This window comes from Dromaius novaehollandiae, chromosome 3 (genome assembly GCF_036370855.1).
Source record: "Dromaius novaehollandiae isolate bDroNov1 chromosome 3, bDroNov1.hap1, whole genome shotgun sequence".
NCBI classification, from domain to species: Eukaryota; Metazoa; Chordata; class Aves; order Casuariiformes; family Dromaiidae; genus Dromaius; species Dromaius novaehollandiae.
In genome coordinates this window covers 56,374,015-56,386,568 of record NC_088100.1, presented here as the reverse complement: position 1 = coordinate 56,386,568, position 12,554 = coordinate 56,374,015, and positions in this window count along the sequence as shown.

Genomic DNA, 12,554 nt, shown 5'->3' with positions numbered 1-12,554 from the left:
CATTGTTTATGATTTGTATTTACACTATGACTTCTGCTCATAAATTGACAAAATATGCACCAAATAGTTTGCTTTGTTCACTTCTTTCTATGCCCATGATTATTAAACCAAATGCTCAACCGACTGTTACCACCATGATGCCCAGGCATCAAGAACAAAACTTGGCTTTCGGATTATACAATGTCAAGATTTCAGATTATACAATACTAGTTAACATAATCACTGGTTCATTAATCAGTAAGAAGTGTCTCATAGTGATCCCCTCTCCATGTGTGTGCTGTGGGACATTACACTCCATGGCACATCCAGTCACAGGTGCATAATAAGAGATCTAGGTGCCTAGCATCTTGCCATGCAGCCTGGTTTTTGGAAGAAACTCTTGGTCATGAGCATGGAGGGAATTTTCGTGGTTTCTATTGGTCTGGATGACTGAGGGATCAGAGTGCAAACTGCTGAACATATCTGCCCCATTGTACAGACACAACTACCAGTCCAATGCAAATGTCAGCTACCATAGGGCATCTCAGATAGATGTAGACAGCCAAAAGGAGTCCAGTGTATCAATTCAGTGTGCATGCATATGGTCATAAGCCTCCTTACAACAAATGAAAACTGCATAGCCAATATCCCCAGAAACACCTCATCCCTGAATTGCACTGAGTCATACATATCGAAAAGTCTTGTATTGTAAATTAATACCAACATGATTATCTTCTCTCTGCATGCAGTCCTTTGCCATAATACATCTGAAGGGGCTACAAAATAAATAAGAACCAAATGTTTTTGGATAAAGGTTCAAGATTCTTCTATACATTCCTATAATGAACTGGTGTAGTTCATCAGACTTTGCAAAATAATTAAACTAAGTTCCCTTTAGTGCATTATATCAGACCTATTATGCGGAGCAAATATGACATTGCTGATGGAATGTGTTAGAAACAATGAAAATTTAATCAAATATTAATACGATAGTTCTCTGAGTCATTATATATACACACATTTTGGCTCACTTATGAGACTGAGAGACTGGCACATTTCCTTTTATGATCCTGTCCCTTTACAGATACCATAGATGCACAGTTCCAGCATGAGAAGAATGCATGTTGTCTTGTGTACATTAACTCTTGGATAATTTAGTCTTGCTCTTGTCCATGCAAAAGAAGATATATTCTCTCTCTCAAAAACACACACACACACACACACGCACACACACGCACACACACGCACACACACAGAGATAGATAGATATAGTCTGTGTTTGCATTTACCTAAGAGGTTTCTGAATAAATCAGGCCACTAATGTATAATTTTAGATGTAATAATCCAGTCTTTAATTCAAATGGTTATGATGATAATTGGAAAGTATTTGTTTAAGTATCAATATATCAATATATTTATCACAAAGTTTAAAACTTTATGTAAAGTTCAGCATTATTAGATGATTTAAAACACATGTGCATATAGCTCACAGTTTACCACAGACTCAAATATCCTACTATCCTACTCAAAATCTAAATGTCTAGATTTCAAGATTTTTTTTTTTTCTTGAGATCTGTATATAGCCAACATGGTAAGAGGTCTCAAATTTAAAAGCTTCACTAATGATGGAATAAATTAAAGTCTGGTGGGGGGAGAGGAGGCAATAGCAACACACAGATGAAAAAAGGTAAAATTAGATGGAGGATTCATGAATCATATATTTATCTTGTTTTACACTTTCTTTAAGAGCTGAACAATTGAAAAATGTACAGCAAACAGGTTCACGCTAATTACAAGTAGATATTTGCTGCCATGTAGAGCTCGCTCTCATTTTTTTCAAGCTGGTTTGGCAATAGCGTAATGGATGCCCTGTCTGGCCTTTCACTCAGTCAGCTCCCTGTCAGGGATGTCTGAGTACTAAAATGCTACAAGTGTGTCACGGAAGCCACACTCGGAGGTTTCCTTTTCACCCAGCTGTAGTCCTGTCATGTTGAACTGACATTGCACATCACTCTGCATGGTGATGCTAAAACAGCTAGTACTCAGGAGCAGCATGGAGCAGCCTGTCACTGAGCTGATCCAAACTTGACTTACACCAGTTTCCATCAGCATAAGCCAGTGAGCTGCCCCCTTGATCCAGTGAGAGAGAGGGATACATTAGGGACGCTGTGGAAGAGCTGTAGGACTCAGGCCACCCTGCCAAACCCTGCCAAATCCTGCATTTCAGTTTGAAAACTGCTGTCATGCCTCCCATGCACCCTTCCATTCTTTGAGCATTGGAGTTGCCAAGACTGTGTTTGCAGAAAGCAGATTAAATCCTTAGCACACAGTTTCTATCAAGCCGGAGTCATCTACATAGGATAGGTCTATTTTCTACAAATCAGCAGGAGACTGATTCCCGGGATCAACTTCCAAAGCTTTAGCTTCACTCCTGTCTCTATTTCCTTTACTCTGATTAAGTCATAGATTTAATAATACCAATCCTTCAGCCACTGTCATGCTACAGAAGGTCCCTACATAACTGACCTCTTCTCCCTCTGCTTCCCATTTGCCTTTTACTGTTTAACTTCCATTGCTTGAACTTGCTGGTCTCTGATGACTCCACATCAGCATAAGTGCATGTAGTTTATTTTTCCTAGTGATTATCAAGTTATTGCTGATACTGTTAGATTGCCAAAGTGAAATAAGGCTCTGAAAATAGTATTTGCCTTACGTACTCAGGACATTGTATTGTATGGCTACAAAAGATGCTGTCTAGGTCAGGAAACTCATCGATCAAGACATGTCTTTTAGGACAATGGATTTTTGCACTGATTTTATTATATTTGGTTTTAATTTGTATGTTTTAAGACCTACTTGTTTAGCAATTCTGATTAAATAGTTTGTTGCTGCATTTCACATCTCAGTACATTTAGGAAGCAAATGTGTCATTCATATTTTCTCTGTATTCAGGAAATTCTGATTTCCACACCAGAAGCCTGTCATTTAAACAAGTTAGCAGCAAAATCTAAAATGATGAAAGAAAGCACATATGCACACCTAACTCTGGTAACATCAGGCCATTCTTGACATCTTTGGCTTCTTAAAAATGCTTCTAGATGACCAGAAACATTTTACTTACACTGCAGAAGGCTTTGTAACTGTCTACCAGGCTTAGGATGAGTGACAGCTGCCTTTATTTCATTATTCACCCTTGTTTTATACCATAAACATTGAACAATGCTAGAATAAGCACAATTTAATTAATCTCGTTCAAGTTTGAGGTCAATAACATTGTGGAGTCCATCCATTCTTTCAAGAAAGGATCAGGAGTTAAAAAATACAGAGTTTTTAACTGTGAACTGGCCCAGCAACTGACAAGTGACTTCTGCTTTATGCTGCTGAGCAGATGGGAGCAGAATGATGAAGAAAAGCCTTGTAAATGTGTGCTCTAAAAAGGGGATTCTTTCTGTGCACAACCATGCTTAGTAGTCTCCTTGGTGTCCTCATGCCTTGAATCTGGCACCAGAACCTTTCCCTGCCAGTTAGCCACTCAGTCACGTCTGAGGTAATTTTGCAAGTTACATTTCCCATGGTCCTGTAGAATATTCCTTCTCCTGCAGTCAGTGGCAAAAATTGCTGAATTTTCAAGTTTTGTTCACTGCTTGCTTCAATCATTTCTGCAACTATTTTATCCTAACCTCAGGTTTTAGTTTGTGGGCTTGTTTGTTGACATGTGGGTTGAGTTTTCTTCCACAAAGCCTCTTTTATCAAAGTTGAACTTCTGTGTCAAGCAGAGGTCTCTCTAAAACACGCTGAAAATGTCTGCTCCCTCTTTTCATTTGTACTTTTGTGAGAAAAGAGGGAGAGAGAAAATGCCCATATTTATGTTTTATTGGTAACACTGTAGCTGCAAAGTCAAGCAAAGTCTTTCTGGTTTAGAATAGCTTTCTCTTGTTTTCTTTTTGGTTGATGTTTATGACTCATAGGCTGACTTCCCATATATATTTCTTTTACCTTGTTGACAATTTTACTGTTACTCTATATTCACTTCCTCCCCACCTTAATATTAAATGATGCCTATGCTTCTGTCCATAATAGCATTCCACACTGTGCTGATGAACTATTTCTCTCTTCTATCTGAATCGCTCTTAGATATATTGCCAAATGCATCTCTAATAGGTTCTCCAAGTTCCTGCTGTGTCGTCAGAGACAGAATCCTGTGAACACACTGCAATAACTGTCTGAAAGCAGAAATTCAAATTCTACTCTACTTTGATGGTAGAAGACACATCTGGAAATAAGCTTTCTTTGCAATTACTTTTAAAATTTTTGTTTTCATGACACAACACACAAGTCATGGTCATTTTTACATTTGCTCCTCTGATACACAAACATCCAAAAGAATGAAACAATTTTTTCCCCTGATTCCTAAGTCACTTTATGAGTGTCTTTATGGGTTAAATGACTATTCCCACCAGAAAAAAAGTTGATTTTTTGGCAGTGATTCACAAACTGTTATTCCCTCCTCTTACAGTCACAAAATCTTTATGTGCCAGCAGTGTTCTTTAGTCTATGATTGTCCATCCCATGAACTTACATCATATGGTGAAATTGACAATAATGTAAGGTAGAAAGTTAGAGAAGTTCTCTCTGTCTTCTCCATATCACTCATCTTAAGAGTGAAATACTGGCAGATTATCAGCTTCATACACTGTATGTGGACTTTGGAAAATAGTACTCCCAGTCTAGTGTGCCTTTGAGCCCTGACACTCATGACTACAGTAACTCCTATTCCACCAACCAGAAAACTCATAGATAGATTATCAACCCCTGTTTTTCGCCTCAGCTCATTCATGTCAAGACAAGAACTTGATCATACATATCTAATGTGCAAGCATTCAACTTTATTTTGCCAGTGTTAGGAGATTACAGGACAACTACTACAAAAAGCCTGCTTGGCTTGTTATATGTGAGACATTACTTCTTAAAATAAGAACAACTCATATTTCCATGCTCCTAGTAAAAAAACAGTCCCAGAGGTGATTAAATAAAACAAAGAAGGCTCAGACTTTGTACAGCACACCTCTGCAGACTGTAGACAGCTGGATGGGCAAGGACTTTTCAACAAACTAGCTTCACACCAGCATTTGTTAGAACTAAAGCATCTTCTAGGATTTTTTTTTCTTTTTTTTGAGAAATTTTCCCAGCAGTAAGATAGATTTATGCATTGGTTGTAACCTCACAGACAGGGTTCTCAGGGGTTGTAGGAAAACTTTCATGGAAGCTTTGGACCCTCTCTCAGCTGAGTGCCCTACCCATTGTATGGCTGGTTATTTCGTTTCTGGTTTCAAGCCTCAAATCTCTAAAGGAGAAAGAAAACCATGAAATCTTTTCTCTTCTCCCTGTTTTCAATACTTCCAAGTAAGCACGCTAAAAAAATTAAACCATGCAGACAGTCAATAAATCTTGCAGTAGCCTAATTTTTCTTACAATGATGCCTCAGGCAAATCATCTGTGGCAAAGAAAGCAAAAGGATTAAAGCTATCTAACATTTCCTCATTTATCTACCTTCTATATCTACTCAAACTGCTCCTCTCAGGGGAATTCAAAGTCCTAATGTTGCTCAATTCCTCTATCAACCAATGAAAAGAAATGTTTAGTGTGGCTTATCAGACCAATTCTGACAAATCACTCTGGAGTTTCAAACAGAGTAACTATTACTTTTAACAAAATATTATAAAGCTAAGATATAACAAAGTTGCTGAAAAATATTAAACATTTGGTTCTCTTCATGAACATTTCTCATTCGTTGAAGAAATCTTTATTTCCTCGTACAACGGGAAGTATATTGGCTATGATGAAATCTAATGAAATTCACCTGACTTGACTAGCTACTACCCTTCTTATTCCTTGGTAATTTCATAGAAGTGCTTTTAAAGCTCACCTAGCCATAGTCAGTAATCTTGATGCTGTACATGTTACATCCAGAACTAAAAACACATTAGCCATGCTATTGACTATCCCACAGATAGAAGATTAATGCCCGTTCTTATATGCCTGGGATCTCTTTGCATCATTCAGTGTTTCCATCATGCTATAGAAGAGTACCATCTAAGGAGGTACTTCATATTTTGTATAGCGTTCTGCTGCGTTAACTTTCAGAGCCTGAGCTAGTGTATAATTCTATTTTTTTTTTTTTTGTGAGTGCTTTGGCTAAGGATCTATTCTCTTAAAGGTAGAACTCAAACTGAATTCTTCCAAGGCAAGCACACCTAAAGAGCATAAGTAGGAAATTCAGATTTCAGATACCTCACTCAGAGATTCACAAAGATCATTCTTTGACTGTTCAGAGAACTGATGAGACACTGCAGACTAAAATTTGAATATGTTTGTTGATGATAGATAACTCTCTTTACCCTGCACATCATACCCTGCTCATCCATGAGCTCATGGATGAAGAACAGCTGTTTGGAAATGAGTCAGATCAAAATAAAGATTGCATTGCAAGATAGAGGAAAGCACAGATTATAAAATGGCATATTCTCGTCTATTTGATCAAGTATAATCACAACCAGTCCATTCTTAATACAAGTTACTTAATGCTTGGTTCCTCACTGATGGGAGATTTTCACCATACAGTAATATCTATGAGGAAGTAATTAATTGTGCACCCTACAACTGGCTGGGAGACTCCATTATATTTTCCCTTGAAAAGCCAGACTCTAAGTTACATCCCTCAGATATATATAGACTACAACAACATATTCTTGGATGTAGATATGAAACAGTTAGAATTCCAGAAATGACTACCAAAGTTGAAATTCAGCAGCACTTTCTATAACTTACTATAAGCACTTTAAACCTGACGTAGCTTTGCTTTTTAGCTCCCTGCAGAATGTCTCATAGTGAATATGATCCCATTCCTCATCTTTTCGGGTGAGGATTCCTGAAAAAGAAATAAAATATGATTTTTCTTAAAAAAAAAGACCATGAAGCAAGGTGTGAGAGGCCCTTCTGTTGCCAAGCAGAATAAAGACTATTTGTTGGACAACACATTGTTGGGAGCTAGTACAAGAATGTTGAAAACATTCTCAGAAGACTTCAGAACTGATGCAAGCCCCGTTAACCTTACATTCTGTCTGCAAAACCAACTTTCTCGACCTTCACTCTTCTAATAAAAACCTAGCAGAACATATGCAAATGTAAAAAATATTTTGCCTTTTTTCATCTACATACAATTATCCCCCAGGAAAAGGCAGAAGGAAAGGAGAAAAGAACCACACTGTATAAATTAGTAGCTCTGAATTATTCATTCTGCTGACTATTAATAATATTTTCATATGAAATAATGATTCCCTGTCCTGAATATTTGAAATAACCCATGAGGTTTTATGATCCAGGAATCACATGACTGACTTCCCCTAAAGAATAGATTTTTATTGTTTATCATTCAAACATACCGGATATATCAAAGTTTGGCTTTGCAGACAGTGCTGGGTCTGCCCTATTCTTGGGGTTTTAAGATAATCTAATATTTCACTTCTAAATTATTGAAGCAGCTTCTGATTTCTACTAGTGGGAAGCAAGAAGCAGACTCCTACTCATATCTTCTGTATTTTATGCTCACATCGTAAGACTTGGTCTGATTTTGTTCCTGTTAACAACCAAGATTCGGATGTATTTTCAGGAAAAAGAGTCAGTGATAGTGATTTTTCAAAGCAAAATTAATTAAATATGAATGTTATTAAGCAAATGTTTTTCATGAAACCAAAAAGTGAAATAATTGAAACTACTTGTAAACATCCAGCATTAAAAAAAAAACCTGAGAAAATGAGGCTGCTTGTATCTATTCATTTGTTTTGAGCTATGCTCAGAAAAATCCAGCCCAATAACTTCAAGATTTAATAATTCCATAGAGTGTCTTATTTGCCTCCACTCATACAGTACCCAGGATGCACGAAGATCTTTTTCAACTTTAATCTCTGCAGTGAGCCAATTCTGCTGCCCACTCAGACTGAGAGGGCTCTGTCATCTCTGTCACTCAGAATTCAGCACTAGCAGAGAGAAGAGATAAGACAGCACATGTATAGACAATATCAACTTTAAAAACTTGAGTTTTAACTGGCTATACTATAGAGATATACAGGCATAGGTAAGAGAGGCTTCTTCTGACCTGCCTACCTTAAGCAGGCACCCACATACCAGTTACCATACTGCTTCAAACAAGAAAATTTAAAGTGCAAGGCTTCCTTGAAAGAAATTGAAAAATTAAGAGAAAAAGCTGAACTATCTAGAAACTGCTAAGATAATGATCACCGTTAATACTACCAAAAATCAATATTGTTGATATTAAGAAAAATATGATTACTTTTAAAGAACAGGTTTAATATACTGCGAACTTGCAAGACAGACAGTTCAAAATGGCTTGACAATAGTAAGTGGCTTTCCAATATCAAGAAATAAACTTCTCTAAAGAACAAAAATCTTCTCCATAACATGATAAAATATAATGAAAAGAAAAATGTCTAGCTGATAAATGAATCTTTCTTCCTCAAGCTACACCAAAATCTAAGTCGAGGAAAGAGAATAATCATCTTCTAAGTATATACCTGTTAACTGAACAGGGCTGTTGGAGGGTCTGCAACATATTATCTGTTTAGTATGTTTCTGCTGTGGTTTGATCTTTAACGACCAGAAAAGAGAAGACCCAACTAAGTGGATACAGAACTTGTATGGCAACACAGAGAATTAGACTGATTTCATTCTGACCAACAGACTCTGTATTACCCAGAACAGTGTCAAATAAAACCACTTCAGCTCAGGAAGTGACTGCTGAGATATATCATTTAACAAAACATTAATCAGGAAAGAATAAAATTGTTCGGCATGAAAACTTCAGAATTAACCAAGGCAAGTTCAGGACAGAATTTAGTCATGGGATGGAAGTGGAAAGACCACAAGGGCACATTGCTGGCTCACGGTCAACTTCTTGTCCACCAGGACCCCCAAATTTAAGTCTTAATATCCTGTCAGAAGTATTGCAATTCTCAAAAAACTCAAACAGAAAGAAGTTTAGAGACTGTGCTACAGAGTAGATTGCTTTGCCTGTTTTCAGAAATGTCAGTGATGCAGACATATGACCAAAGACAAAATAGCCAAAGGAAATAAAGGCGTGCAAATGAATATTACCACCTCCAAGGTAAAAGCAAAATTCAGAGAGAGCTTCATTCATTCAAATTTAAGGCAATGGATAATTTTCAGTTTGGAATTCTGCAAAAATTAGTGAGAGGAATTCTAAGGATGTTAGCAAAAATCTTACCAACTCTATCAGACAGAGGTTGTCATATGTCTGAAAAAAGAACAGTAGTGCTGCTATCTAACAAAGAGATGAGGGAACTATTGAAGGCACCAGTTGGCTATGTATCTGACCTCAGTAGTATGCAAACCCTTAAAACAGAGTAAAAGAGCAACCATAAATATGGCAGTTAAATGCATGAAAGGCAGATTGTTCCAAACAAACTCCTTTGGTAAGATCATTTATTTTTGGATGAAGGAAATGTACATCTAAATAATAGAGGCTTTAGTAAAGCATTAGATGCAGCACTATGTGAAAAAAATAGTAATATAACTGGAAAAGAGAAAGGGCTACATCAAGCACTGCTAAATATATTAAGAACAAACAAAAGTATGAAGGGGATATTGTCTGACATTGTGTTGGAAAGCAAGCCACAAAGGAATTTGCTCATTGACTAATTTTGCTCAAAACTTTATAATTCATTTTATTTTAATTATTTTCATTAATTTCTTCAACGTGAAAAACAAATGAATTAAGAAACTGTTCAATACTATAAAGCTGGGAAGGTAATCAGTTCAAGAGATACTGAGAATACCACCTGGGAAGAACTAGATGACCTTGAGGCATGAAGAAACAGAAATAAAACAGTAAAATAAAATGCAAGGTCATAAATTGAAGAAACAACAGGAATATCTACCATAAGTTGTAAGTTCATCAACTAGAACTGAAAAAGGAGGAGATGAACATAGATTAGCTGATCACAGCAATACCAATAATCAACAATGAGAAGCAGCTATAGAAAATATAATTAAAAGATGTTTCATCCAAGCTGTTTCTAGTTGAACTAGAGAGATATAAATGCCATGTGTACACCATAATGTGAAGCCTAATTTAAAATATGGCTCTTACCACTCGTGTTGAGATACAATGAACTCAGACTAGAACAGATGCAGAGAATAAGTACTGGTATGCTGTGAGCAATGAGTAGCCGATCAAGTGAGACCAGACTTGATGCTTTTAGTCAAGCAAAATGAAGACTAAGTTCAGTGAGCAGCCAACAAGCACTACAGGTTCATACAGCTGTTCAGCTGCTGCACTCATTTACGATCTTTGCTTCCAAAAGGGCATAAGTGGAAGCTTTATTCAACCTGAAATAGTGTAGTGACACTTCAGTGAAAAGAATCATTAAACTAAGACGGGTTAAAAAAATAAGGAGCACAGGCTTAGAGGAAATACATTTTGCAGATGAACATGATTGCTTTAAGATGTGCAAAATTAGTTCCTGGAGAAATCATACAAGAAGCACTATATTTTGAAGTCAGCAAGTGTTTGATTTGTCTCAATATCTTAAAAAGTTGATTCCCATGGACTTTGGTAGTTATAACATCATGTGAATTAAAAATAGCTAAAAGACCATGACTAATAGGAATGATTAAAAGAAATGTATTAATTTGTGATAGTTCAGCCTAAGTGCTCACATAGATAAGATTAGATCAGTATCTTAGACTGATAGATAGAAATACTAAACTATCAAAGGGGAGATGCAGTTGGTGACAACAGAATATTTATACCAGTGCAACATCACTTGAACAAATCAGTGTCCTAACCTGCTTTCTGGGTACAGCTGAGACAATCTAGAATTACCCCAAATAGGTCAGCCTATTTGGACTGACATCTACATCTACATCAGACTCCCAGAAGAATATGCTCTAGGGCATCTCAAACTGTGCTGACATCGGGTGGATAGGATACATCACTGAGCTGTTTCTGTCCCTCTTGCATCTAAATAGAATTCCCAAATAATTCTGGTAGTGGGAAAGAGGATAATAGTGATCATTAAAGGTCAGTGATGGTCAAAAAAATGTTATTGAAGAACTAATGTACGTATTGAAACAAAGCACATCTTTCATTTTTTTTCACTGTTTGGTTGGATGAAAGTAATGTTGCTTATTTATACAGGAATAATCATATGTTCTCTTCTGTTAACTTTGATAATAAATACATACAAAGTAAATAATATAACAAGGGTCTTTATGATATTTGTTTTGTATTTCATAATTCATCTGTTATGTTTTCATTAGTATTATTCTCTTGTAATTTTCTGTGAATTGTGAAAGTTCCTTGGTGGAGATGGATGGGCTTATTTTATTTAGATAAAATAGTTAAGATATAAACAATAATGCTCAGACGCATTCTACAGTTTTCCTTTGGTGCCAAAGATTATGTGCTATAAACATAAAAACAAAGTCAGTTCTCACCAGTAACAGCAAATATTCCTCTAAAATGTCCATGTATCAGGAAATGGGATGTCCCCTGGGGTCTATTCTGCTGGTGACAGAACAATTCCAGCGACAGCACTGACAATGTATTGTTTTGTGTTGTGAGACCAATGCTACTGCTACAAGCACTGAATAGCTCCTTACTGATTCAAATAGTCACATTGGCATAGAGAAGATTAGCTTCAGGAAGGAAGCATACTCCAAGGTAGATCAGTCTTACACCAAGAGGCAATACTTGAGTATAATATCAAATAATCGAGACAGATTAGAAGTCAAAGTGAAAGGCAACACAGCTTAAAGTTTCCCAAACTACTAGTTACTTTGTTTAAGTTTCAGATTCCTTTGTGCACCCTTCCTAAGGGCATCAGATCTTTTCTCTGGAGAAATTTACAGAGCAAGGAGTAGTAATATGACTCTAGCCCACTGTTAGCCCAGCCTTGTGTACTGCTTGCTCTGTCTCATGTGTCTTCTAGCAGGGAGAAATTGTACTGCCAGAACCCAAAAACATTACAAGTACTTCTGCTTTCTATATTTTGATTCTTTTTTTCCATGTACTGACTCTTCTTTTTATAACATGCAACATAAAAAAAAGTGCAATTTTGGTACTGTTCAACTCTCACACTGTGGCTGTCCCTTTTGCCACATATCTTTCTGCTTCATACCTTATTCACTCTCAAAAGAAACTTTAAAAGAAAATATAAAGTCCTCTATTTCCCATCAAGCATTTCAACAAATGTAATGACAGCAAGCTATAGAGAAAGTGAAGGATTAAGTAGTTCTAATGTCTTACACATTGGAAGATCTTGTTTGAATGTGAAATTCCAGTTCTGTAAAAATTTCTAAAAAATACAGATTTTTTGTTAGAGTTCATTCCTCTTTTCAAATTAGATTGTTATATCATGTTTAGAGAAAAAAATAGCATTTGATAGTGATTTAATCATTTTGTTTTGATAAAAAGTTTGGATTTTACTTTGTCTGCACAACTTCAATACCACCCAACAGAATATATATTATCCTGT